Source organism: Crocodylus siamensis, chromosome 3, assembly GCF_052110815.1.
Source record: "Crocodylus siamensis isolate JL-2025a chromosome 3, ASM5211081v1, whole genome shotgun sequence".
Lineage (NCBI taxonomy): Eukaryota > Metazoa > Chordata > Crocodylia > Crocodylidae > Crocodylus > Crocodylus siamensis.
The window spans coordinates 75,692,588-75,720,489 of NC_143397.1; the positions used below are offsets into that span (position 1 = coordinate 75,692,588).

The window sequence follows — 27,902 nt, forward strand, 5'->3', positions numbered from 1 at the left end:
TTGTTTAATTATTCTGATGTCCTATTCCCTTAAGTGCAGATATTGTAGAAAACATCAACACCATTTTACTTGTCTATTGGAACTGTATTGCTTCAACAAGATGTTTATAGTTTCATAGTTTCATAGTAGCTAGAGTCGGAAGGGACTTAGGTAGATCATCTAGTCCGACCCCCTGCCTTGGCAGGAAAGAGCACCGGGGTCAGATGACCCCGGCAAGGTGCTCATCTAACTTCCTTTTAAAAATCCCCAGGCTAGGAGCCTGCACCACTTCCCCTGGAAGCCGGTTATGTTGTTTGGAGTCTCATCTTGTACCTCATTTACTGAGTAAGAGTTAAGATGTGATCCCAAGAGCTGCTGAAGCAGCCATCAATTCAACAGAACTGCAGTTCCCTTCTGAGCTAATGAATAACAGGTGCTCTCTGATTGACAATGATTTCCTAGACACAGCAAGGAAACGCCAAAGATAGCCTAACCATGCACAGGAAGGACAGGTCTGTAGAAAGTCTTGAGAGGGGTTTTGCCACATGGCCACAGGGCTGAGCAATGTCTGAAGGCAGCTTGAAACTATGAGCAAAGAAACTGTCTACTGTTGTTTCCTTTTGTGCACAGTTCCGGAAACAAGGCTTCATATAGTCAGGATAACTTGTCCCTCCTAACGGAAACCACCTGAAGGGTACCAAACTTTAGTTAGTTGCACAGGCCAAAAAAGGGAGTAGCAATATTTTGAAGAGAAAAAGAACTGATGTTTATGTGCAACCATACTTTTTGACATCTTCCAGAGAAAAGGATGGCACTGTTCAAAACAGCATCATCCATGTAAAGGCAACCTAACTAGACTTTCTGTCAACAATATTGAAGACTATATAAAGATCCCAGAAGAATCTGCATGTAACTGCTACATTTACATGTGCCTGGTAAATTCATGTTCCATCTGGTCAGCCCTTCAATAAAAATAATAGGGACTGTGGACACCTGACTATTGTCCAGGTCTAGAAAAAAAAAAAATCAAGCAAAGGAAACTGTACCTGTTCTATGCTTTAAGCAGAAAGGTCCAAGAAAATGTGAAGTATCTTGCCACCTTCTTAATGATCTTTTGCAAAAAAGGGAAAATCATACACAAGGCAATTGACAATAATGAGATGGCCAAGAAATCAGTCTAGTGGTGCTGACCCTAATTCCGTACTATCTCCAGCATGCCGATCTGGAAATCTTCATCCAAAAGGTGACACTACATTTATTGCACGAAGTGATCGATTTATTTGCCTACTCAAAACAGCCTGATTTGGGCATAAATAATCTGATTCAAAAACAGTGAGAAAAATTCTGTGCTAAACAGAAGTGTTACGTGTGGTTGAAGCATTAATTAAAACAGAAGAAGAGAAAATTTAATGAAGAAAAATATAGGTGGAGAAGAGGGTGCTGGAGCTAGAGATTCCAAACAGAAGGGAATTAAGCCTCAAGGCAGTGCAGAGGAGAGATTATATGCACTTGTTTATATGCAGACACATGAAGTGCTTCCACTTCATCTTGCACAGTCCCCCCTAAGAGGATAGACTGATTTTTTGTCTCTATCCTATGACTATGAGTGGCATTGACAATGGTAGCAGTTCAGGTTGATGAGAGGCTTGCAGGATCAAGCATTTTATTGCAAAATATGGTAGTCTGAATATTGCAAAGTATAATTATGTCTACACTAGACATTAAAATACTGATACCAGTTAAAACACACAAGTGCATCTACATGTGCAGTTAATTCACAGAAAGTTCAGGCTCATTTAAGTGCTACGGGGCACACGTAGCACTTAATGTGTGCTCCCATTGGCAGCAAAGTGCCTGATAGAAGCAGCCTAGTCCCCCCCTCCTCTGCTTCCCTGCAGCAGTCGGGGGAGTTTCAGGCTCCCACCGGGTGCCAGCCATGCAGCTGGCAGGGGGCATGGAAGCCAGTCTTGATCCTTACATGGCTGGGAGAACTGCCCCCACTCAGCAGGGATGCTGCTTGCTAGCCACATGGGGATCACCATGTGGCCAGGAGAGCTATTGCCATTCAGCAATCAGAATCTCCATGTGGGGACACTGCTCCTGGCCATGTGGCAATTAGGTCTTGACCTGATCTCTATGTGTCTGGGATGCAGCAGTCCCGGCTGCCAGGACATCTCTGCCCGCATCAGGGCTTAGCCAGATAGCAGTGGGCCCCCAGTCAAATTGCCCCTGGTCAGTGTTTACACATGCACAACTGGGCAGTAACTAATGTGCCTTTAATATAGTACCTGTATTTCCTGGAACTAGCAAATGGTGCATTAGCCTAATTTACTGTGCAGAAAGTCCCATGCATATGTTGATGGTGACACTTTACTGAGCATTAGATAGGTTTAAGAGGAATAGGAAGAGTGCCCAACAGCATGTAGATATTCCTCACACTCAGCAGCTGTTTGTTAAGCATGAAAGGTATCTCAAAATATTTCTTACTTTAAAAAAAATAAAATAAAAGTATTCTGAGTTAATTTTATCTGTGAGTTTGTCTACTGTAGCTAAACAGACAATACAGTATTTGAAATAATAAAATGTGTTAGAAAACTACCACAAAGGCCAAGCAAGTTTTTCCCCTCATTCAAAAACTGGCTTAATGAATTTTGATCATCTTTGTGGGGGAAAACCAATTTTTTCTTGCCTGTGAAAGTTCAGTGGTATGAAATTAGAAACTGCTGAAATGTTAAAGCTGAAGTTAGAATGTGGATACAAAATGCTGAAATATCCCCAACAATAGCCATACTAGCAAATTTAAAGCCTTCCCCAATTATTAAATAGATAATCAGGATTGTGGTAGAAACACCAGCCATTCCTAATTAATGAGTGTTTCATTCTATTACTTAATAAGACATAAGAGAATCAAAGAGACAGAAGGCCAGACACTCAGATACTGAAAATTCCTGGAACTTCAGGAAAACCAAGCTGATTTCTATCAGCTAAAGAACTGATCTATCAGTTTTATGAAATGGAAAGTAAGTCAGGTTGAGTTCAGGAGAGGGCAGGCTTGAAATCTGGAGTTCTTAACCAAAATATGATGCACATATACTGTGTATATTTTAATAGAGGGGAATATGACTAATGACTCCTGTTTCAGTAAGAAACTTTGAATGAAACCTTGATATAGTTACTGTGCAATGAGATAAAGGGAAAACTGATGCACAAGCTGACAAGCTAGGTACTCTGCAGTCCCTTGAAGCCCACTTCCTCTTTTTGTAACCCAGTTCATTAGCTGAATAATTTATAAAAATTACAGAATCTGATCTAAAACCTGAAGACTGAGATTTTAAAAATCAAGATGAGTATATAGGCAAGACATCTCAAGTTCACTGGGAACTGCATGTCTAAATTCTCTAGTTAGCTTTGCACATCTTAGGCAACGTCCTTTTTTTATTATTATGCTTTATACTCTTATAAAGGCAAATAGGATTCAACCCAGGCAAGGGCCAAGGAAAAACTAAGCAGACATTCTATGTTAGTGACAATTAACATGGTAAAAGAATGTATAGTTGAACCAATTCGAAAATACAATTTTTGTGTGTTGGAGGGGACAGGGGGAGAAGAGGAAGGGCATGAGGATTCCACCATAAAAAGAGAGCTACAGATATAAAAGTTTAATTCTTAAGTAAAAATATCCCCTCTGAAATCAGTCTAGGCAAGCATTTATTTTGTGACATTTCTGTGAAGCTCAAAGCATCTCTGTAGTTAATAAGCATGAATGGATTCTTTCCTACAACTCCCAGTGAGCTTGGACAGATGGTAGACTGACACAGAGAGAACTTTAAAGATTTACCAAAGATCACCAAAAAAAAATTTAGGCAAGTTAGGAAGAGAAAACACTCCTGTGATACTGCATTCCAGTGCCCAAGCAACCCCCCTCCTAACACATACCTTACCAGTGAGAAGCTTGAGTTCTAATCCCTTTGATGCCTTATACATCCGGCTGAAAGACAATCAGATACCTTGGATCATTGCAAGGCCAAAATAAAAAGGCTAGAACCAGGGCTAGTGTATAAACATGCATTTATTATATTCATGCCACCAGCCCAGCTTGAATGAAATCCGTTTAGCATGAGGATGGATCATAAGGTATAACTTGTCTACAGGTTTACTTGTCAAAATTTTAAAGTACAGAAAAAGTTGTTTTAACTGGTGTGGCAAAGTGGGACTCCCTGAGTAGCCACAGTGCTAGTTGCCCCAGTTGCTTTTGGGCACGCCTCACACCTGAGTCATCTGCCATGCCTTGTTCTTAATGTTAATTAATGGGGGAGGCTGCCCATTCTTGCCCCCGATGCCAGGCGGTGATATCTGCAGCTCCAAACCTCCCCTACACTGCAGCTGAAGCCTTGCAGATGGCATCCAGCTATTGATCTCACCAGCCTCACACTGGGCCTCAAAATCCTCCAGTCAGGACCCCTCTTATATCCCTCCATTCAGGCAGCCTACCCCACATTCATTCAGGCTGTCTGGCTCCCTGAAACCATTTCCCCTCTTGGGCATGGTCCCCCCGGGACCTTTGGCCACACAGGCCCTAGCCTCACCTCCAAGGCCAGTCAGGACCCCAGGCCCTCCGCTCTGGGGGTCCCTTGCGGTGGGCCCCTGGCCCTTTTAACCATTCTGGTCCTGGCCTCAGCAATGACCAGTTCAGGGTATTTTTCCATCAGGCCTCTGCCACTAGCCCTTTCACTCTCTTGGGTCCACTTTCTGGCCCGTACTAAGGGTGACCCACCCAGTTGTGGAAGCTGGGATGACTGGCACTACAACTGGTGTTTCAGGGTCTCACAGGGACTCTCACTCCTTCCCTGGAGCAGCAGGTCATTGTGCTCTCCATAGATCTTGCCTTTGACCCACACTCAGCCTCCCAGCAGTGGAGGACTTACCGGGGTCAGGAGTCACACCTCTCTCTTAGCTTGAGCCCCCTTTACTCAGCCTCTGGCCCAAATTACAGCCTCAGGTATTTAGAAACATATCTGGGCCTACTCACCTTCAACTGGGGCTCCACACCACCCCTTCACTCCAGATCTCCACCCCCTCACTTGGGGCTACCCCCTCACTTGAGGCCATGGGGCTTCCTCCCCAGTGGGCTCAGGTGGCCATAGCCATGCCTAGCCCCAACTACATTTCCACAGGGTGCAGGTGGCTGCAGCCATGTCTGGCCCTCACTCTCCCTCCTCAGGGTCTTTTGGGGTCTTGTACTACACAGGGCTCAGGTGGCCATAGCCATACCTGGCCCCAACTGCCTCTAGTGTTATGCAAACCTACCCAAAGGTGAGGGCTAGGGTTAAGGCACCCCTACCCACCTTTCACCAGGGTGGTAACTGGCATGGCATTTCCTGGGGGCTCCTGCACCACTGAGACCCCCACCAGGCCACCCACTCCTAGCAGGGTGCCATTTTAGGTCAGGACCAGGACCAGGACCAGGACCAGGACCAGGACCAGGACCAGGACCAGGACCAGGACCAGGACCCTCCTAACCATTCCCTACAGCTCCTGCCCTTACCTCCAGGTTGTTATGGAGCCTCACAGCCAGACGATGTTACTGCCTTCCCAGCCAGCAGGGGACTGAGCTCTTTATATAGGCAGCCAGAGATCTAAAATGGCTGCCTTAATCAAGCACCTGCTGGCTGCTTAGCTGTGGTCTTAAAGTGGCAGGCCCTGCCATGCACCCTCCTCCTTAAAACGGTACCTGGGGAAGGTTTCCCCTGCCACTCCTCCAAAGCAGGCTCTCCTCAGAGCCTGTGAGAGCCCTCAAGTGGTGAGCACCCCAAAGGTGCTCTGCCACAACCGGCATTTCACTAACCAGAATACTCTAGTACCTGGAATTTCCAATATCCTCCAATACAAAATCCTTACTTTGGCAACTGGAATCTTTGCTGAGTCTATCCAGCATGCACATGCACATCAAGTATTTTCATTACAAGTATGACACTGTCTTCTTTCTAGCTCTCAGACAGCCGGAATTTAGATAACTGGCATCCCCCTTACCCCACTCATGCCAGAGAACAAAGCTTTTACTGTATCATTTTATAAAATGAGGAAGAGAAAGGAAATTTCTACATAAAGGGGTGGCAGCCAAAGGTGGTTTGTATAAAATAGTCTTGTGTTATTATTAGTCGGGAGTTTGTTAGAAAAAGTTTTCCTTCTCCAGTACCTGACAACCTTTTTTGAAATACTATAAAAGGCAGAATTTCTTTTGAAATATGGATAATTTCTGGAATAGAATAAGGCTGTCCTGGCAGGATAAAAATATCTTTAAATAACAAAGATATGCTGTTTTCAAAACCAGAACATTTCTTTTAAGAGAAGACTTCTCTTGGGTCTGTCAAGGTCTTTTGAATACTATTTCAGTGGAGAACTGTGGAAGTGATGCTAATAAAATAAGAGAACAACACTGTGATCAACACATCTAGAATCACTGTGGGCAAGGGTGCATTTGTCATATGCAGTTCTATTTTGTTGCTGACCTGCAATCTCCTTGGTATCTAAACCTAAGCTTCTCCTGAACTAAGACTTCCAACTGTGCACAAGTGATCATTACTGTGGTAAACAGGACGGCAGCAGAACGCATAGTGAAGAGCTTGATGATAAGAGATGTTACAAAGTCACAATTGCTTTTTCCAAAGTGTGAACAAACAAATCTTGTTTTTAGGTTGAAGCATGGGCAGATCTAACGTTTTGAAAAGGGGGTGCAGATGGTGAGGTGCATCACCCCATATAAAACAATACACACTTTTTCCTGTTAAAAGTAAACTGGAAGCTTTACTAATAGGCTAGGAATCTATGGCTATATTATACTGTGCTTATGATTGAAGCCAAAACAAATGTAATTTCATTGTAATGACTTAAAAACAACAATCTAGAGGGCTTTGAAATAGGAGCTACATTAGTAGGAACAGTGAACAGACATCAGAACTGCAAAATAAAGGATAGCTTGATTGGTGGAACATCAAGACCATTAAAAAGAAGAGAGGGTGGTTACAGCAGTGGAATGAAAAGCTTAGAAGGTATCAGGCAGATTATATTAAGCCATGAAGTCAATGGACCCCTTTAGCATTGCCTGACTAGGAATTCTGCTGTCACTGCCAGGCAGATGGTTTTAAACTTTGGGTGGAGCAGGAATCAAAGGGAATGTAAGTGCACCAGTGTACCCCACCTGGGTTGAATTGTTTTTAAAGTGCATGCTCACTTGATACAGGTATATATGATACCACTAAGTTCCAGGTAATGAAGAACCACACCTGACTGTTCAGCATTGCTCAATAGGCAGGCCAACAGGTAATGGAGATACATGAGGCTCGTTCAGTGGTTCTCAACCAGAGTGCTGCTAGGCCTTTTCAAAGTACTGCTGCATTGAGGTTATCTGTTATGCCTAAAGCAGGCAGGAAGGCCACTTATGTCACAGTCCTTCCTGGTCCATCCCGCGTTTCCATCACTCCTCCAAGAAATGGAGGCATGTGGAACTGTTCTACCTTCCCTTCACACATCTGTTAAGAGAAGATGCCAGGCAGGATCAGAGCAGGAGGAGTTGCAGCACAAGCCAGTTCCCCTGCTTCCTTTAGGCTTATCTGAGAATCCTAATGCAGGAGGAGCCCATGCTTGTGCTGCAGCCCTTCCCAGTCTAGCTGTGTACAAGTCACGTGGGGCACTTTTGCCTGGTGATGGTTGCAGTAACAGCACTCCACTTGACAACCACTAAGGTAAGCTGAGGCAACATGACAGTGGTTCTCAACTGGGGTGTAGCCAAATCCAAAAAAGCTGTGGAGAAGCTCTAAAAGAGGTTGAGAACCACTGAGGTAGCTCATGGGAACACACAATTAAGGCAATTTCCACTCGTGGTATGAGGTCAGTTTAACTGATGGAAATAAAAACTCTACAATCACAAGGAGTATGCTTATATTCCCAGTTCCACAAATCATCAGCCTCTTTAGGAAAGAAGACCTACTAAAGCCAGTCATTCAGCTACTTCAACAAAAACTAAGGTTCTTTAGACATACCCTGTGAATGTTGACATGTCATAAGCTGTGAAAGATGCCCAAAAATAGGTAAGTAGGACAAAAAGCAAGGGGAAAAAACTCTATGGATCCTCAAGAAACATTTGTAGACTCCCCTGGCTTTTCTGATGAGCCCTTCAATTCTGGATGAACTGGTTTCATCATTTATCTTTGTTCCACCTTCCACAGAGTTCTCTGTGGAGACCATTCCCTGCTTGCAAGTGCTCAGTAAGGGACTCTAAACCCTGTCTTCACAGTAAAAATTTACAGCCTAACATTTGACTTCATAAGCTAATTTCACAGCGCTCCACTTACTGACATATATAGGCATCTTGACCTGGACTATCTAATCAATTCATCCTGTATCTTCCCTTTTTGCAAATGCTAGAGGAAATGAGTCTCCTACTGTGACAAAGAATACCCTGAAGGCATGGGTGAAAGCTGTAACTCTGAAAATGAAAAGCATTGATTTTTAACACTTGCTGCTTTGCTCATATTCAGAGCATATTTTCTAAGATAAACACTGCATCCATATGCCTGCTGCCTGTGTCCACACATCTTGTGGGTTCTCAAGATCAACGTGATAATTATATTGAAGTATAACCTCAAAGAAGTTAGCTTTGAGAACAGTGCTGAGCATATGCAGAATGACTCTTCTGAGGCTTACAGTCTGCTATCCATTCCTACCTGAAGCAGTACCTTCATGAAGAGAGCTTTCACACAGCCCTGTCATCAACCCTGCTGGTATTATCGACACAGTGATGTACTACTAAGCATGAGAAAGTGTGGTAGGTTAATTTTACTACAAAACCTAATGGGAAACTTGCCCCTACATATCTGAAGTTGTAAAAATGTTGGTGCATGGAAAAAATAGATGACTTGGTTGAGGCAAAACTAAGGGGGGGTGCAAAAGGGGTACTAGGTGTGAGTGCTGGCTTAGAGGGAGTGCCAAATTGGCACCCCTGCCCTCCAGTATTTGGCTACAGCTGGAGCAATTCTATGTAGTGGCCATAGGAGGTAGGCAGAAACAACCCTATGCATGCAGATGAGGGGGTCAAGTAAAGGCCACAGTAGCGGTCAGGGTCCGAGTCCCTCAGAGTAGGTAAGAGTGCTCTTTTTTCCTTCCCCCTCCCTGCTTTCCAGCACTCAACATATGCACACCACACCCCTTCACAACATGTGACAAGGGAGTTTTGGCCAGGCAATTAAAAAAATCTCCTCTGGGTTGAAGGGTATATTTGATTGTGATTTTAATTATATCAAGAATTATGTCAAGAAAATACCCTATAAAAGCATTTTTAATTATCCCAATAATCAGATGAAAAATGTATCAGTGAAAGCACACAAGTCTGTCACTGAACTATATAATTGGGTAGGGTTCTCAATAGGGTTGTGTGAAGCTTCGGTTGCTGTTTCAATTTGGAGGAGATTTGGCCCTATTTGGTGGCCGAATCTCCAAATCTAAATCGAATCAGGAGACCCATTAATCTCTCTGAATTGAATCAGAACACTCCAAATTGATTTGGAGAGATTCAATGATTCGGACACAGCTTTAAATGTTTTTTCTACAGACCTCAAAGTACCAGACGGCTCGTGAATGCTGAGATGATGGGGCGGATGGAGTGTCCCATGGGAGCACAGGGGGGTCTCAAGCACGCTCGGCAGCAGACCTAGAAATGGACCAGAAGCACTTCTGGTGCCCTTCTGGTCCACTTCTGGGTCCACCAGGGAGTGTGTGCCCCCCACCCCTCAGCTTAAACCCTGGCTTAAACATTGCCAGGCTTCACCCTGGCCCAAATTTGCTAGCCAAGCATATGGCTGTGGTTCAGCCTAGCTAGGCTGAAACACAATAGCTGTGAAACAGCAAAAAGGGCCCAGGCCTATGGCTGCAGACTGGACATCCAGTCTCAGCTATATCACTATTCTGAGACACAAAAATTACAACACAGAGGGGGCCAGGTCCGTGTGGCCAGTTAACTGCCGGACCCCATTCCTTGTCAGTCTGCTCCAGGGATTAACACCGCCATGGTATTATGCCATTCAAGGCCTGTACGGCCAAAAGTGCCAGCAAAACTGCCAAGGCTCCATTCCTGATCACTTTGCTTCAGGGATCAGCACACCCACTCAAGGAAAAAAAAACAAGGGAAAGAGGGAGGAAGTTGGAGTCTTAAACTCTGAGACAGACTTTCTCTCCCTGTACCTAAAGCTTTCCTGTCACACAGCTTTTGCTTGCTCCTCCAGTGAGGATGGGGGAGACTCCCACATGCGGAACAGGTTTTCTGGGTCCCAGTTCAGCTGTGCAGCTCTCAGCAGCCCCAGGAGAAAGAGAAAAACCTTAGTTGAGTTGTTCTTATATACCTGGCATGATATCACCTAAGCCCTGTTCAGTTAGACAGTGCCATGCTCTAGCCTCTCTCTGACTCAATCTACCTGGAGGATCTTCTGCTTCCTCTGGCCAATGATGCCAGAAAGTTTTACATATTTTGCCTGGATATAGGCCCCAGCTTACCATGTGCTGAGCACGTGGCCAGAACAACAGGGGCTATCTTGCCCACAAAAACACACACATACACAAAAGACAATACACACCCAAAAGCACACTTTAATATATGTGTGTGTGGGTGTTACACTTATACAATTCACTTTTGTTGGTATAGCCATATTGTATCACTTCTCTGTCTCTTGTAGGGTTAAGCTAAGTATGCTAAATATATGCAGATGTACAGGACTGTAGAATGGACACATTTATGCTGCTACAGTAGTTCTGAAAATTATTTAAGCAGCAAAAATGTTTGGAGTGCACCTAAGCTTCTTTAAGCTTCAAGAAAAGATACTACATGATTGGATCATATCATCAGCTCAACTGGGCCACACAGCTTTCAGTTTTATTTTTGAGGACTGTGTGACATCACATCAGTTTTTTGGCGGGGGAAAGGTACTGAAATTGAAAGAATTGAAATAATTGAAAAGAAACTGAAATTGATCTTTCAAAGATAGGTGAGAAAACACTGGAAAAGATTAACTATAGAAGAATTTCATCACAAATATTGAGCATTTGGATAACATTTCCAAGCTTTAGGTGTTCACCTAACCTCATTTACTTTAGTGGGAATTAGGTTAAGCTGAGCATTTGAAAAATTCCTCCTGAAATACACCTCACGTATTTATGATAGCAAAGCTAGAGCAGTTGAATTCAAAAGAAATGCAAGTGCAGCAAAATTCCATGCTTTTACTGATTTAAAATTTCCTTTCGTTTTTTGGGACAATATCTGTAAGTATACTTCATGAGCTCTGAATCTCCCTGTTAGCATGTCCATGCAGGGTACCACCAGATCCCCTGGTTCTCGCCTGCCATGACTTCGATCTTGTTAAAGAAATGGGGAGGAAAGAGATGTTGTGATAATTAGTACCCGCAGAAGGACCACACTTGGTCTATTTCATAATCTATGTGCTTTTTATTCCTTCTTTTACAGGGAACCGGGTGGGAGGCAGCAGCTCAGAGTTGTTGCTGGGATCACCCCTGTGCTCCAAAGAGGATCCCCAGCACCTCAATTGGGACGGTAAGTGAGGAGGCACGTTTCACCCGCTTGTGGCTGCGTCAAACGATCAGTTCTCACAAGGTCCCCTCCACATCCTGTGCCCTGCAAAGGGAGTCTCCAGGCTTCTCCATCTTATTCAAGTCCTTGTCCGCTCCCCATAATCAAAAGAAAGTGGAAGGGAGAAAAGTTTTCTTTGTTCTTTCAAGTCTGGCCTCCCCGTCACTAATTACTAATTAGTGGCTTGTTACGGGCGCCACCCAGCCTCTTTTGCTGTGAGGTGCCAGTGTGTGGGTTCAGGAGTTCACCCACGGCCAGGTCTTGAGATCTTGGCCCCCAGCGTCCCTTTCCCCTTGGGGTCTGGATGCTTGTGCCAGGTCTCTTCAGGGGTCTGAGGTGGTGACCTCCCTGCTACCCCCTTTTGGCTTTCAAGTTGCCTCTTTGCGTCCCAGTGCAGAAACCATGGCTTCTTCCACAGCTCCACTCTTCCCCACACTCACCGCCGTTCCCATGGATTCCTGGTAGGTGGTGCATGGGCCTGCCAGTCCTGAGCTCCGGGATCCCTCGACTCATGCTGACCCTGCGTTGTGGATCCCTCCTCTTGGATCCTTCTCCTGGAGAGTCTCCCCCGCACCTCCTTTCTTGTTCTGTGGTGCCCAAAGGCAACTTTTCCTAGGAAGCGTCCTCTTCATATCCCTGGGCGCTGAGCCCCATTGGCTGTCTGTGGGTGTGGGAGCATATCCTCACCCCACTGGGCCATAATCACTATCAGCTGCAAGATTTCTCAAGTAACAGGGCTTTGGTCTGGAATCCTGTTACACTCCCCATCAAATCGTTAACCGTCAAAGGTGTAGGGAGCTCACTGAGCAGCCAGGGCATATGTCAGGGAGACAGGGGGAGTATGCCAACCTACAGATGGGGGCAGGGAGGGAGATGGGACAGGGAAATATGTAAGCAAGGGAAAGGGAAGACTTAGCTTCCCCAGATAGTGCTGCCACTGCACATAGCAACATGGTGCTCTGTTCATTCCCTCCATATCTCCTGGCATACATACTGGGTTTAGAGTGGTGCCTGCTCTGGCACAGGCTTCTGGGGAGAGGGAAAACACCATTTCACACTGCTTATACTCCTGTTGACCAAGCTTTGCCTGTTTACCCAAAATGAACAATTTTTGCTAACCATGTGACCCCCAGTTGGGAGACCAGCTTGTCCCTTCTCAGCCTAAGACAGATTAGCATTATAGCTGCTTATATTGTGCCCAAATACCCAGCTCCCTAGATGGAAATAACCAGGGCACAGAACAGAGAGATGTAATAGGGCTATTACTGAATACTTTCAGTTTGGAGATTTTACTCTCACATATATCATATTCTGACTTTTAGAGATGAACCTGAAATTTTTTTTCAGCCGTGTTAAAGGTCTTCTGCTTGGAAACAATGGCTGAAATCAGGATCTCCAAAGTATGCAGTGTTTAGTTGGCTAAAAGAACCTTTTACATTAAATATATTATTAGAATAATATATTATTATTGCTATTTATAATTAATGGGCTTGAAGCATTTTCACTAATGGAAAACAACCACTCCAGAGATGGCTTTGATTACGTTATATTTATTACCCATCCTAGAGACTAAAAATGCACTTAACCTGTAATTAAGGTTACACAATGAAAGCTTTGTTAATATTGCAATCGAAGTACCCTAATAGTTTTCCTTTCAACATCACGTATTACTCTGATGTGAAAATGTTTTCTTTAATGTCCTTCAGAAATGGATGAAATTGTTCTTTTGAAGAAAAAACAGTAAGTAAAAGGAAAGCATGATATGGAATACTGCCTCCCTACCACACTACCTCTAGCCTCACTTAGCAAATGCTGTCAGTTTAATCAACATCACATGCGAGTACAATGACTGGTGAAGGCAACACAAAAACCAGCTATTGATCTAAACCTTTTTCCATCCCTAAAGGACTAAGAAACAGATCTGGACTGCTCCTGATCTGAGCTTTGAATATCCAACCAGTTTTGCCAAAGCTAAACACTATGCAGGGACTTCGGTACTTCTCCTCTTGGTGTAAATTTCACTCTGCTCACTCAAATTCTGTCTTTCAGGCTCTAGGTAGGGTGATGCACAAGGGGAAAAAAATCATCCCCAAAATAGCTCCCTTTCCCTTTGTTGTTGTTACCATAATCTTCAGGGGTTGGAACTGAATCTACAGCTCCTTTTTTGCCAATGGCATGAGCGTGCAGCAGCCACTGGATCTAAATAAACAAAGATTTATGGCCCTACCAACTGGCTGATCTCAGACTGGTACCCAGGTTGCCTTCCCTATCAGCTTATGTGAGGCTACACAGGGACTCTTCCCCATTTGTTAGGAGCATGCAGGCACAACTGGGCAGCTATTTGGTGGGCAGATCTTCCAAATAGTCCATATATACAGCTCTAGACCAGTCTTAAACCAGCCTTCCACAGTCAGGGTGAAGTTCTCTCTTATAACACAAGATGTGCTCTCTCACTGCACCCACTATAAATGTGTGAAACCCTAACAAGGGCTGTGTAACTACAGGCCAAATGCAAGATCCAGCCCATGGAGCCAAACAGAGCTGGCCTGTAGAGCTGGGAGGCCTTGGCTCTGCCCACGCCCATGCTGGGGCCAGGCAGCAAAGAGCTGCACTGTGCCTGGGCATCTGTAAGTTGCATTTGCATCACCACTGCTTCTCCCTACCCTTTGTTCTCTGGCTGCAGCATGGACATAGCTTCCATCTGTTAGGGAACTGAGCCAGGACTGAGCTGCTTCCAGCTGCACTCACAGCCCTGCCAGGGAGGGGGGCTGGGGAGAAACCGCAGCAATACAGGAACGGCTTGTAGCTGCCTGGCACCGATACATCTCCACACTAGCTGAGAACTGCACCCATGCAACTGCACCAATACATCTCCATGCACTAGCTGAGAACTGCAGCTGTCCAGGGCGTGGGGGGCTAGATAGAAGCAGCAGCAGTGTGTGCACAGTTCCCAGTTGCTCAGCCCAGATGCAATTTCCCTGCAGCTAGAAATGCTGCAGCTGGCAAGTGGGGGTCTGGGAAAACCAATACTGGTGCAGCTACAGGCAGTCCCCCTGCCCCCTTGAGGCTGATGCATTGTTGAAGCCACTGGACCAGCACCGAACTGAAGCTGTGTTGTTCTGGCCTGCAGCCTCACTTAGACTGGCCCCTGATCTAGCCAGTCTAAGTGAGGCTCCTAGGAAGATGAAGCATGAAAATGTAGGGAGAACATAATCCCAAGCATATTTTTGAAAAGGCTGGAATTCCACTGATTCCACACCTGACCCCACCACAGTCATTCTATTTATTAAAGAATATGTTAAAGCAAGAGCTGGTTTCATCCCTTTAAAACTAAAGGGAATTTGCAACATTTCACCCAGCTTTTAACAAAATATATGTTTGAATGTTATTAATTTAAAAAAAGACTGCAAGAGATCACCATTTAAAGGTTTCCTGATGAGAATCAAAACCTGAATGATAAAACCATTGTAATTGCACTTCATAGTAATTAACTGAGAATTTTACTCAAAATTAATTAACATCCTATTGGGCATATAATGTTAGATAAAGCATGGCTATAAAAAACAACTTTTTAATGATAATGAACCGAGAAGAATTTTAATGTACTGCATGCTATTAGAGATCTGTCCCTAAAGACAATGATTTGAAACCAGAATTATCAGAGATGTTCAAACTTGAAGAAATTTTTTCATTACAGTTATAACAAAGGGAAAAAAAGCCTAGATTTGGATTCTTTTGTTACATAGTTCTAGGCAGTAATTTAACTAGAGTTTGCGCCTCCATATGTCTTCAATTTTTTCCCAAATATTCATTTCCTCACAAGACTCCTGTTCCTTTTGCTTGCTCTCACTTATTTCAATCTGAAAAGTATAATAAAAATGCTGTGAATCGGCAAAAATATTTATATTAAGCAAAATGATCCCCAGTAGGTGTGTCTACATGTTGGCCTACAGTGACATATCAATGTGCTACATTGCCATACAGCATGCTACGGCGATGTAGCAATCACATGCGTCTACACATGATCACCAGCTACACTGCCGTAACTGTGCGCTGTAGCAGTGAAATTTCCCTGAGCATCACACGCACAGCAGAGCAGCTGCCCATACTGTGCCATGCTTTAGTATTTCCAAAAGTACTAAAGCACAGCACCATAGCAACGTTGCCATATGATGAGGTGTAGATGCACCCAACTGGAATCTTAACAAACAGAGCTATATACACGTCACTTGATACTAGATTTTTATCATGACCAAAGATCAGGTTCTCATTTTTGTTTTACTAGAATGAAAATACCTATACAATCACTGTGTCTATTAACAACACCTTGATGGATTTCTTCCATACTGACCTCAAATGCTATCTACTGGACCAGTACCATGAACTGCCCCATGGACAATTTCCATTCAAGGCATCACAATCTTACTTGGCTAGTATCTGACAAGGGGTCACCCTTTCTTACTTGAAATAATTTGGTTTTGCCATTTTTTACACTTGATCTTCTGGGAAAAGCTTAACAAAGGTTAGAACATAAATACATGAACGCATGCATGTCTGTTTACTCTTCCAATCAAAACCCAGTCCTGCAAACAGTGGTCATGCTTCCTAAAATCTTATACAGGTTCCTAAATAAATGACATGATTGTCAAAAGTTCTGAGTATCTAACAGGAACCATTCACTTTGTCCAAGACTTTTTAGACACTCTATATCTTTGGAAATCAGGTCTCTGATTCAGGACCCTAAATATGGATTAGAGGAACATTAGACTCCTATTTTGAAACCCTGGGCCACTGAAAACAAAGTGTATCAAATGCACAAGCGTTGTTGGTTGTAGCCATGTTGGTCTAAGGACATAAGTAGACAAGGTTGTTTGGGGAGAAGTGATATCTTTTATTAGACCACCTAAAGAGTTGGAAAAATTGTTCTTTGCAAGCTTTTGGGCACAAACACCCTTCTTCAGGCTTAGGAAAAGTTTGCCGGTGTTTTCTGTGCTCTCCTGGGTAGAATAGAAGCCAACATGCAAAATGCAGGTCTGTGAAAATGCAAATGCCTGGCAGTAAGGATCAGAGGGGATGGGAAACAATAGGTGTGAGACAGGTAGGTGGGGCAGGGGGAAGAAGTAATGTAGATGTGGTGATAGAATGTAGCTGGTAAAATGCAGACAGGTTACCTGGGGTTATCAAATGGCAAGCGGGGTTACAATGCGCCATAAATCTAATCTCTATATTTAGTCCATGATTTTTTGAATCTAGTAGATTTATGAAGTGAAGTTTATAGGCTCATCTACAAAAGGTGTTTTGTAAATTCTCTTTGAGGATTAGAACTGAGAGACTGCAGAGAGAGTGGTTGTCTTGTGAGAAATGTGCACCCACAGATAATTGGGTATTTTTGCCTTTGATAGGTTTCTAGTGTGCTTTGATCCGAAGACAAAAATACCCAATTTGCCATGCATTTGCACCTTCACCGACCTGCAGTTTGTATATTGGCTTCTGTTCTACCTAGGAGAACACAGAAAACAGCAGCAAACTCTCCCGACACCTGAAGAAAGGTGCTTGTGCCCAAAAACTTGCAAAGAACAATTTTTCCAACTATTTAGTTGGTCTAATAAAAGCTATCACATCTACCCAAAGAACCTTGTCTGCCTCAAATGAACAAAGCACAAAAACTGAAAAAAAAAACCTGTGAATTTTTCCTTCCAGTGTCTTTAAATGATAGTATTTATAGGTGTTGTTTACTGGTAGTACAAAATGTTCAAGTGGAAATGTGATGTTCAAGTTAACAGTGTTCTTTGGAAACAGGAAAGTTACTGTTTCATATTATGGGTGGCAAACACCAGCTTAAATTGGCAAGTACAAAAAATACATATTTGATCAATATGCCAGAGTGTGGATGCATAGCTGCACTGTAACTACAACCTAGTGGTAAGACTGTAGCTGTGGAAGTTTAAAAGGTTCTCTTTATAAACTCCCTGCCAGAACAATGGGTCATTGCATTGATGTCTCATCCATCAGATTTATCTCCTGCCACTGCTGTCAAACACTTTCTTATAAAGTGGGTTTAAAGCGAGTTAAATATCTTTTGCACCACTTTAATGGCATTGGTGTTTGCACATTCAGTGGCGTATTGTGCGTTAATTCCAGCCGCTATAGCACATTTGGTGTTGTAATGCACCTTAAATGACTTTGGGATGCAGCAGAAGACTTTGGGGTGCTGCAAACTAAAACACCTCTGAGGAGTTTTAATGTCCTACCCTACAGCTGTGGAGGGACGCACCGAGCTCCATTTGGCTCAGGGGCTGTGCAGGCAGCCTGTACAGGCAGCCTTGCAGCACCCCATGCAGGCAGACTCCACAGAAGGGAAGAAAAAAAAAAAATGGTGAGCCTGATCTTCCCCCTGTCCCCCTTGCAGAGCCTGCCTGCATGCCTGAGCTGCATGGGGGCCCAGTGCTTCCCTCTGTGACTGGTGCCCCCCAGGACTGCCCGAGCTGGGTGCCTGCAGAGGGGGGAAGCACCAGCCCCCCGCAGCTCAGGGACCACTCTGCCTGCCAGCAGCTCACTCTGCCCTCCTCACCCCTGGAGAGTTAAGGAAAGGATTGGGCAGACACGGGTGTACACAGCATGGGGGTTTACTTCCCCCTAAATTGAAGCAGTATTTTTAAAAAAACACTGCTTCAGTTTAGGGAGAATTAAACCCCTGTGTCATGTAAAAATGCCTTAAGGGGCCTGAGTTTCAGTCTTTTGAAATACCATGAGTAAGGAGCTACAACCTGTACTACTTAATGACTTGGAAGTGGTATGAGGTAGCGTTCAGATACATATCCTCAATAAAGTATCGGAGTGAAGGAAATTACTAGAGGTGGAGAGAGAGATTCCAAAAAAGGTAAAAACTTCTTCAATTCCCCGTGTTTATGGGATAAATCAGGAGTGTCAAACTCATCCAGTCCTGCAAGTAGAATGAGGCTTGTTGGGCTGATGTGCTGGCCTGGTTGGGGTACACCAGAGCCAGAACACAGGGCCAGTCCAACAGGGTACTGCATGCAGCATGAGCCCGGTGCTAGTCCCTGGACTGACCCAAAGCACTGGCTCCAGAGCTGGTCTGGATCAGGCCCCAGGCTGTCCACATGAATTGAAGCCAGTATACATGGCTGGTCCAATGCCAGAACCATACACCATGTACAGAGCGAGCTCCGGAGTAGGATGGCACATGCTGGACATGGTGCATGGGGCTGGACAAGCTGCATGTGCTTCATGCAGCACAGGGAGCCAGGACAGGACACACATTACATACAGAGCCCTGGTGGACTGGCCCTGCGTGCCGATTCTGACATGGCCTGATCCAGTTATTATAAGAACCACTGTAAATGGCTGCTCCAGGAGCAAAATTACAGGATTACAACTAGACAGGAAATCACTCCTGGAAGAATTTCTCCTGAGAGACTGAGGCTGCTTGCAGATGTTGAAAAAAAAACAAAAACAGCACCTTACTTCAAATTTCATGCATTCCTGCTCCAAGCCCAGCGCACGCCTAGAAGAGGCAGTGCATTAGTTGGACCTGGATCTGGCTCAATCTGTATAGATCGGGCACTTTACTGGTGCTTTTTTGGTGCTTTTATCTAATAGGTGATTGAATCAGCTTTAGTTAAAAGCACCAAAAGCCCTGCTGAAGCACCTGGTCTATGCAGGCGCTGTGGAGCTGGGCCAAAGTAACACACTACTTCTTCCAGTAAAGCACTTTTTTGGGAGGGAGGTGGGGGAAGGGGGTTAATGTTTGCAAGCAGCCTGAATGTCTGCACACTTTTCCCTAGCTTAAACCTTCCCAGGGACCAGAGTCACCAGCTCTTCACTGCCTGTTTCTTACTCCAGAGTCCCTCAAGTAAGAAACAGGCAGGGATTTTGCCACATTTGCTTGATCTGCTCAGCTGCAATGCAGCTCCCTGCCTGCTTTTCACACTGTAGTCCCTAGTACAGGGGGTTTTGCCCCACTGCTCCAGTCCCCCAGGAGTGGGAGTAGTGGAGCAGCCTGCTTTCCCCAGACCAGGTCACCCCAATCTTGGAAAGGCACAGGGGGAAAGGAGGTGATTGCAGACTGAACACATCTGTACTATTCATAGAATTATATTCCTTCTCCTCAAATCATTCGTAGCAGAGATTTGAGAAGAAGGAATATGATCCTATGAATAGTACAGGTGTGTACTATACTCTACCCACATTTCTGCTCTAGGAAGAGCCTAGACATATACACAACCAGTTAGCCCCACCCCCCCATCTGCCATCTACCATTTCTGCAATGATCTTTGTAACAGGAAGAATGTGTGTTATTTGGAGAACAAAGGGATAAAAAATGAACGATCAAGAAGCTGTTGTATAATCTTTATCAAGTTATTCAAAATAGCAATTAATCTTTTAAATTCTGCAATGACAGGGAAAATAATTTAAACTGGCAACATTTGTATTTAAATGTCTTTGGTCTTGTGAAAAAGACCATTCAAACACCAAACCATATGTGAATTTTGCATGTATGATCTCCCCCCCCCGTGTTGCATAAGCTTACTAAACAAGCTAGCCATAAATTGCAGTCAGTTTACCAATGTTAATTTATTACTGAAGAATACTGTCAGCAGGAGTTGGGCAACTGCTGTTTCCTCTACTAGAACAAATTTTCCTTCCTTTAGACGGAACATCTATTACCATCAATGATATCCATGACAAATCCTGCATACCTCTGTCATGAATGGTGACACAAGGCGAGTGGAAAGCATAAATAGACAGCTTTCATTTTAGCTAAAGGAATGAATTACATAGATACTTCCCAACGTTACTGAAAACAGCGTGTCTACATTTCCAAATGCCATAGTAAACTTACTCCCTTTTTACTAGCTCCAGCTTGTAGTTGACTAGAGAAAGAATAAGTGAATGTGTGTGTCTTTCATTCATCAGAATTAATATAGTCTACATTTATCTGATGATGAGTATGTCAATTAATTTTAAAATGCTTATTGAGCATTTTAAGATCAAATTTTTATTTTGTCACTTCCACATGATGGAGTCCCAGGGGCAGTCGTGACACCCCCTAGTGGCTCTGAGACCATGCCCTGCACTGCATGGACTACCCAGAATGTTTATAATGGCTGCTACAAAAGAGGTCATTAAAAAATGTGTACAATCTCAGACATGCTCTCCAACCATTAGTGCATTGCTTTATTTCCCTTAATGAAGCTGTTTCTGCTCTGCCCCCACCTGGTGACTTTTAACCCTTGGGCAAACTGGTGGAATGTGTTTGGCTGAATTGGCAACAGGAAGGTAAGTGACAGAGCCCAGAGATACAGGTCAATGCCAGATGAGCTGGCCCAGCAGCATGGCAGAGGCTTGGCAGGGGTCTGTTACATTTCATTCAGCTCTAGCAGGGGCTGGTCCAGCATTCTTTGCATGCACAGATACTCCTCTTTGGTGGATTTCTTTTATCTTGCAAGTCATCAATGGTCTTCTCCAGTTTGGCTACTGATCGCTCAGCGAATTCAGCATGAGTCTCTGCCTCCTTGAGTTTGTCAGTCAGGATCTTGATCTCCTCTTCATATTTTTCCTCTTTTAGGGAGTACTCTTCTTCAGTCACAGCCAGACACTTCAAGTTCTGGTCCATCATTCAGATCTGCTCCTCTGCCTCCCAGACATGAGACTCTGCAAGCTGACCCTTCTCCCCAGTGCACTCCAGGTCTCTTTCAATGACCACCAGCTTCCAAGCTACCTCTTCATATTTCCTGTCGGCTTTCTCTGCAGTGTGCTTAGCCTCCTTGAGTTAGATCTCCTGCAGCTTCATCTTCTCCTCATTCTACAGGACTCTGTTTTTAATCACCTTCATGCCCTGTTTACTCTCATCGGCAGCTTCCTTGGCCTCCGCTAGCTTCTGGAGCACTGTGGCAAGATGATCCTGGGCTCTGACCCACTCCTTTTCTACCAGCTGGATAGGTTGTTTCAGGGATGCCATTTCTACTTCAGCCTGCTTGTGGTTGTGGAACTTGGGTTCCACCCTGCACTGTAGGCAGTTTGTGCACCCCTTAGTGTTTTCCACCTGCTGCTGCAGCACCTGGATCTTGCACTTCACTGCCTTAATCGTGGTGGCCCCGGGCATGGCTGTGCCACTCACTCTGCTGTGCTCCCATGCCACTCCTTGATGGATTATAAATTAATAGGGAGGCTGTCCCCAGACCTCTGCTAGGCCTTGGTTCCACTGGTTTCAGATCTCTGGCCGGGCTTCTGCAGTGTCAGGCCCCTGGCTGGGCCTCTATGATCAACTGTGCATGTTTGGGCACCCAAAGCCTTATGGGCTAATTCTGTGGCTCCATAACCTCCCCTTACCCACAAGGCATGGGGCATGGTAGTTACCAGTACAGTGTCCCTCTGTGGGGCTTTTGCCTCCTCTGTCTTTGGCCATTTAATCTAGCTAGGCCTTCTAGCCTAGGCCCCCTGGGTTGGACCTGGCTTCGAGGCACTAGCTTCACATGTCCTTTTGACTGCACTGTCACTGGCACCAGGCTCCTGGCCCCTCTGTGACTGCCATTCCTGGTGCTGGGTCCCTGCCCCATGACTGTGATGCATAAAGGGGTTCGTTTCTCTGGAGGCCCGCAAAAAATCACAGACACACATACATTAAACGGCACAAAGGTGGCATTTGTTTGCAAACAAAGGTCAGAGTAGAGTCAGGTACTCAGATTACTCTGACCCCGTATTGGTATTCGCAAGTGAAATTTATCTTCTCTCTCCTGGGCATGTGTGCAGAAACAGGAACTCTTACAGCTTACTTCCGTTTCATACAAACATACATGTAAGTTACATCACTACATACATTGCATGTATAGTATAATTAACTACTTAAGTATGCAGGGCGGAGAAGTAAATATGCATCAGCTAATTAAGCATGCTCAGAAACTACAACAGGTCACCAAAAGTTTACTCCCCGCCCCCCCCCCCCCCCCTTCAAGGACACAGTTAATTGAATTTTGGCTCCTGCAATTTGCATGAGAAAGACTTAAGGCAGGTGAGGGGAGAAACTGCAATTAGCATAAGAAAAGCTGTAGCAAGGCTGGGAAAGAAAAAGTCTTTGGCAGTATTTCTTTCTTATCAGGTGCAAGATGCAAGCTGCGCATTTCTAACAATATTCTGTTTCTAACAACTGCACCCTTCTCGTGCGCTGGGCCCGTCTGTGACTCACTATGAGAGTCAAGTACCGCCTTCCCCACAGACACTAATAAGGCCTCCACCTCCCCTAAAGCCTCATCTGCAAGCCACCAGTCTATTCCAATATAAATATAAGCCCCTAGGCTATAATATTCCGAGCAACATAAATGATACCCTGGGCTATAACATAAATAATACCATGTAGCAGCCTTCTGCCCCTTTAAGAGTATAAGTCTCTACTAAGCCATGCCCCTGGGCTCCCTTGGAAAGGAGCTCCTTCCCTGGTGGCAGCCAAGGAAAGACTGCCCCTGTGAGCCCTAGCCCTGGGCTTATATGCTCCCTTGGTGCTGCCTGCATCTGGTCATCAGAGCAGCTGCAGGTGCTGGCTAATGACCCCATTAGCCAGTTGCCCTGGTAACCTGCAGCTGTGGCACCCTGCCTGTTTGCAGAGCTCCCTTGCTAGGCTGCTGCTTTCTGTTACAGTCATATAACTCCAAACCTAGAAATATGTGGGTAAAATATTTTGCAGGGCTGAAAATGATAGAATTTAGAAATCTGCTTGCCTGATTTGTGAGCCATACATTTATAACTCCAAATCACGTAGCCAGGTGTCTCAGAAAGGTGATGTGTGGCATGTGTTTGGGTATGTGCAGTTTATTGTGGTAGTCAAATCACCGGTTAAGATAAGTCCTCTTAAAAATCTATCTAGAAGTCTACGTGTCACGAGTCTTCTGCTTCATTTCAGTTCATAATTGTTCTGGCTTAAAATATATTCAACAAAGTTTATCTTCAGAAAGCTCTCTCCCCCTTCCCATTTCTATCAACTCATCTATTTCAATTTGTATTTGAGCTACTCACTATACATTATCAGTTGTGTGCTCAGTCAGCCAAATCACACAGCTTTTTTTTAGTCATTTGACTGGATGACAAAGTCCACCCCTCTCCCCCCAGTCTTTAACAAGAAAAAATATAATTAAAGGCTGGGTGAGTTTTGCCTTTGCCATAGGAATTTTCAAATTAAAGCTATAAAGAAAAATATTTTAGTCTAACATTCATGAAAATTCTGGTATTATTCAACATCATTCAAATACCTGAAAACTCTCTGAACAGAGCAAATATTAAGGCTATACTATTAAAAGCAAGCATAACTTCCTGCTTGTGGCCAAATCAGCCAATGCAAGTACATAATGAATACTTTCTGTCGCTGTTGTAATGATTGAGCCAAATTTTTGCTGAATATTTCATGAATTTATGTCCATTTTACTGAGTTGTTCATTCAGTGAAACAAATTAAAAAATAAACTTATAGGTGATTCATTTTGACATTTTATAAAGTGCTGACTTTCTGAATCAAAATGACTTTGAAAACAAATTGGAAATGAATGATTCTTTGTCATCCTCCCCAGAGGGTCAAGGCATCTTGATGGTGAATTATAAAGACATATCAAAATATGAAAACTAAAATAATGCGTAACAGAGCAAACTTCCCCAAAAATATCCCAAAAACTTAATGCTTCTGGCTTGAATATAACAGTCAAAATCAAAATAATGTATTCTGGATCAAACTAAACATTTTATTCAACCCAAAGAATATTTTCAAGGTGCAAGTAATTTGCAAAAAGGCTTATTTTCATAGCTCTATCTGAAGTCACTGTGAAGTTTTGAGCTCATGTTTGTGTGTTCTCTTGAGTATAGATGAATTCTATGATCACATCAAGTAATAAAGGAAGACTCTTTCAGGTTATAGAGAGAGTTTTCGGTTAAAAGGTATCCAACTGAAGTACACTGGCCACTTTTCCAGAAAAATACAGGGGTATATTATAAGCTCATGTCACTCTGGTGACATATTATAAGCTTTAGATCCATCATTAAGAGCAATGTGCTCTTAAATTGCTCAAGACATTATAACCTATGAATGAATAAGATTCACATAGGACTTGTACTAGAAATATTTTTAGTTAAAAGTATGTATTTCAACGTGTTATTTTCCACTGTGATAACTCTTATGTGGAAATTTTGGTTTGCCTGTAACAGGTACTTATGGCCCCTGATTGCACATTTTCTGTTAAAAGTACTGGAGAAATTATTTTGATTAGTTTTTGATAAAGCAAAATTTAAAATGCCTGAACATACAACTCTAGTGGCAAATTATTGTTTAATCTTTAATACAGTGTGCCTGTAAATTTTAGCTGGAAGGATATTTGCATTTGAAAATGAGTTTGAGAACAGAACTTCCTTTGTCAAATGTTGGCACTGAAATATTTTTATAGCTGTGCTTCATAATAAGTATATTACGAGTATAATTTTATACTTGTGTTGTATCTGACTTCATATGATCAAGAACTCTAGACATGGTAAGATGCAGGATTTTAATGCAAAGTGTGCTGTCCTCCCATAGTGACCAAGGCTGCAAGTTTGAACCTCACTTTGACAAATGCAGTTCTATTCTTATTCACAGCAAAAGACAATGTTATGTTAGCTAAAAAGTAATAGGAGCTCTGAAACAATGTATACAGTTTTTCTATTAAAAACCTCATCAAATTGCTATTAATTTATATTATCTTAGTACATCTTTTAAAAAGATATGCTTCTTTTCTCTGGTACAGAAATTCTCAAATATGGTGGGGCAGGGGGAGGGGGCAAATAAAATTAGCTTCTCTTGTACTGGTGCCAAGAAGCAAATGGTGGCTTAAATGCTACATCACTCCCTCGGGTCCCATTGGCTATGAAATCTAGCACACCTTAAACTCACTTGACTGACAACCATTTGAGGCTCAGATATACTATAAGTGATTGTTAAATGCATGAATAGATCATAGATTTGGGTCTCAAACACATGGATTTTCAGCATTTTAAGAAACTTACAAAGCAGTAAAGACTTAACTGTACAGTGAAAGGCATAATTAGAGGCACTATATAATTTCACTGGACTAAAGTGATAAATTAAAGAAGTATACCATACTAATAGCCTGGCCATGACATGTGTAGAACGGGGCAGGCAAAATATGGTCCATGGGATGGATCCCATCTGCCAGGTAACTCCATCTGGCTCGCAGGGCTCCTCCATAAGCGGGCCAGATGAACCCTTTAGTGGTCACTAGGCAAACAAACTCATGGGACCTGGGCTGTTTGAGACCCCCCTCATCACCCCAATACTGCTGCCCATGGGGAGTGGGGTTTGAAGCCACCGTTAGGAAGCAGCCACTGTGGAGGTGAAGCCAGCGGAGGGGAGAGGAAGGGGAGAGAAGGTGGATGGGGCCATTTGCAGTACCACCATGGAGGGAAGAACCAGTGCCCTCCACAACTCACAGCCCTAGGCATGTGTCTAGTTTGCCTATGTGCTCTTCTGGTCCTGTCTGTAAGCCCCTTGTAAGCTCTGGCCCTGGGCTACCACTCTGCAAGCTAGTACAACCAGCTCACCCCCGCAAACCGGTCAGCCTGGCTTGACCGACTCCAATCCCAAGCTAGGGGGCGCTAGAGACAAGAAACCGCTGCCTGGCAGAGGCTTTTGCTGGTGACCCTATGACTGTTCCCAGTCTCCCTGCCTGTGAACCTGGGAATGCAGGTGAGGACCCCACTGGGCTGGGGCCAGGGACTACCACTGGGGGAAAGGGGGGAGGAGCATGGGGAACCATGTGCTATGGGGCTGGATCAGGCTGGCCCTGCACACTGCCACCACCTGTGGCCAACTGACATGGGATCATTGGAGCTGCAGCTATGTGGCTGAGTGGGCCTGGCCCCACACTCTGCCACCACTTGCATCCAGGGACTTGGGAAGGAGCATGGGAGCTGCATGTTACAGGGCTAGGTGGGACTGGCCCCCCACCCCACCACCAAATGTGGCCAGGGACTTGGGTGGGAGTGCTATAGGGCTGGCCCCATATGCTGCTGCCATATGCAGCCAGAGACTTGGGTGGGAGCTGCGTGTTATGGGGCTGGGCTCAGACGTTGCTGCTACCTGCAGCCAGGGACCGGGCTGGGAGTATGGGAGCAGCTTGCTATAGGGCTGGACATGGCTGGCCCCACTTGCTGCCACCATGTGCAGCTCCAGGGATTGGCACACTCCAGGAATTCCAAGAACTGCCCCCTCCACTCACACACATACTCACACTCTCTCATATACTCCACCTCTAACCATACCCCCAAAATACATCCACGCCCTGCCAAAGCCCCCCATGCACACTCCCATGCCATACCCCCAAACACACCCACACCCTCCCATACACACTCCCATCTCCCACCATAACACCACACACACCCATACCCTCCCACAGACCACACTGCAACCACATATCCCACACCCCTCCACACCCACCCCACCCTCCCACACACACCCTACCCACCATAACCACACTGCACCTGCACACCCCCAACAACCCCAACCCCACATACACCCCCTTACCTCCCGCACAATGTACAAGAATAAGACTGTATTTTGAGCTGTTATACAAATTGCCTTTAGATACACTATGCAAACACAAATAAATCAGGACAACGTATTTGTCCCAAAAGGAGGGACTTCTGGTGGCAAAGGTCAGAGATTAGGGGTGGGAGAACCAGTCCCAAAATGGCAACCAGGTGACAGGGCACTCATCAAGGGGTAGGGCAGGGCTACTGTTGCAGGACCCTAAGGTCAAAAAAAAAAAACACACATGCCAAAAAAAAAAGAAAAAAAGAAAGCAGGGCAGAAAGCATGGCAGCAGCATATGCCACCCAAAACTGGAACCTGGCTGGCTGGAGCTACTCTCTGGCTGCCAGCCAGGATCCCAGCTGCCAGAGCACCATGGCTACAGTTCCCCAAGGCCCCCAGAACCAAATCTGTGTACAACTTGTGCACGGATACTTTTCCTTAGGGAAACAAACATCCTCACTCATGTGGATGCAGCCATCAAGTTCTTCTATAGTTATTCCAGTGAAACAAATGTGAGAAGGGGTGACATAATCTAGCTCACAATAGTTTTGGTAATGCAATTTTTAAAATAAGTTGTTTTTATACAGATGGATAAAATTCTAATTATTACTATAAATATAATGCTAAGATCATTGGCCTTAATTGTGGAAATTCTTTGGACTTCTTTCCATCAGTTTTGAATCCTCAGTAGTGTTGGTACTGGATTTAT

At 44.3% G+C, this 27,902-nt stretch overlaps 1 protein-coding gene and 1 pseudogene across 1 annotated transcript in view; both read right to left on the bottom strand.

The window, feature by feature from the left end:
- Nucleotides 1-27,902, bottom strand: part of SYK (spleen associated tyrosine kinase) — a 334,582-nt gene that overhangs the window by 281,792 nt on the left and 24,888 nt on the right. The window lies entirely within an intron of this gene.
- LOC149868417 (tropomyosin-like) lies at nucleotides 20,992-21,737 on the bottom strand (annotated as a pseudogene).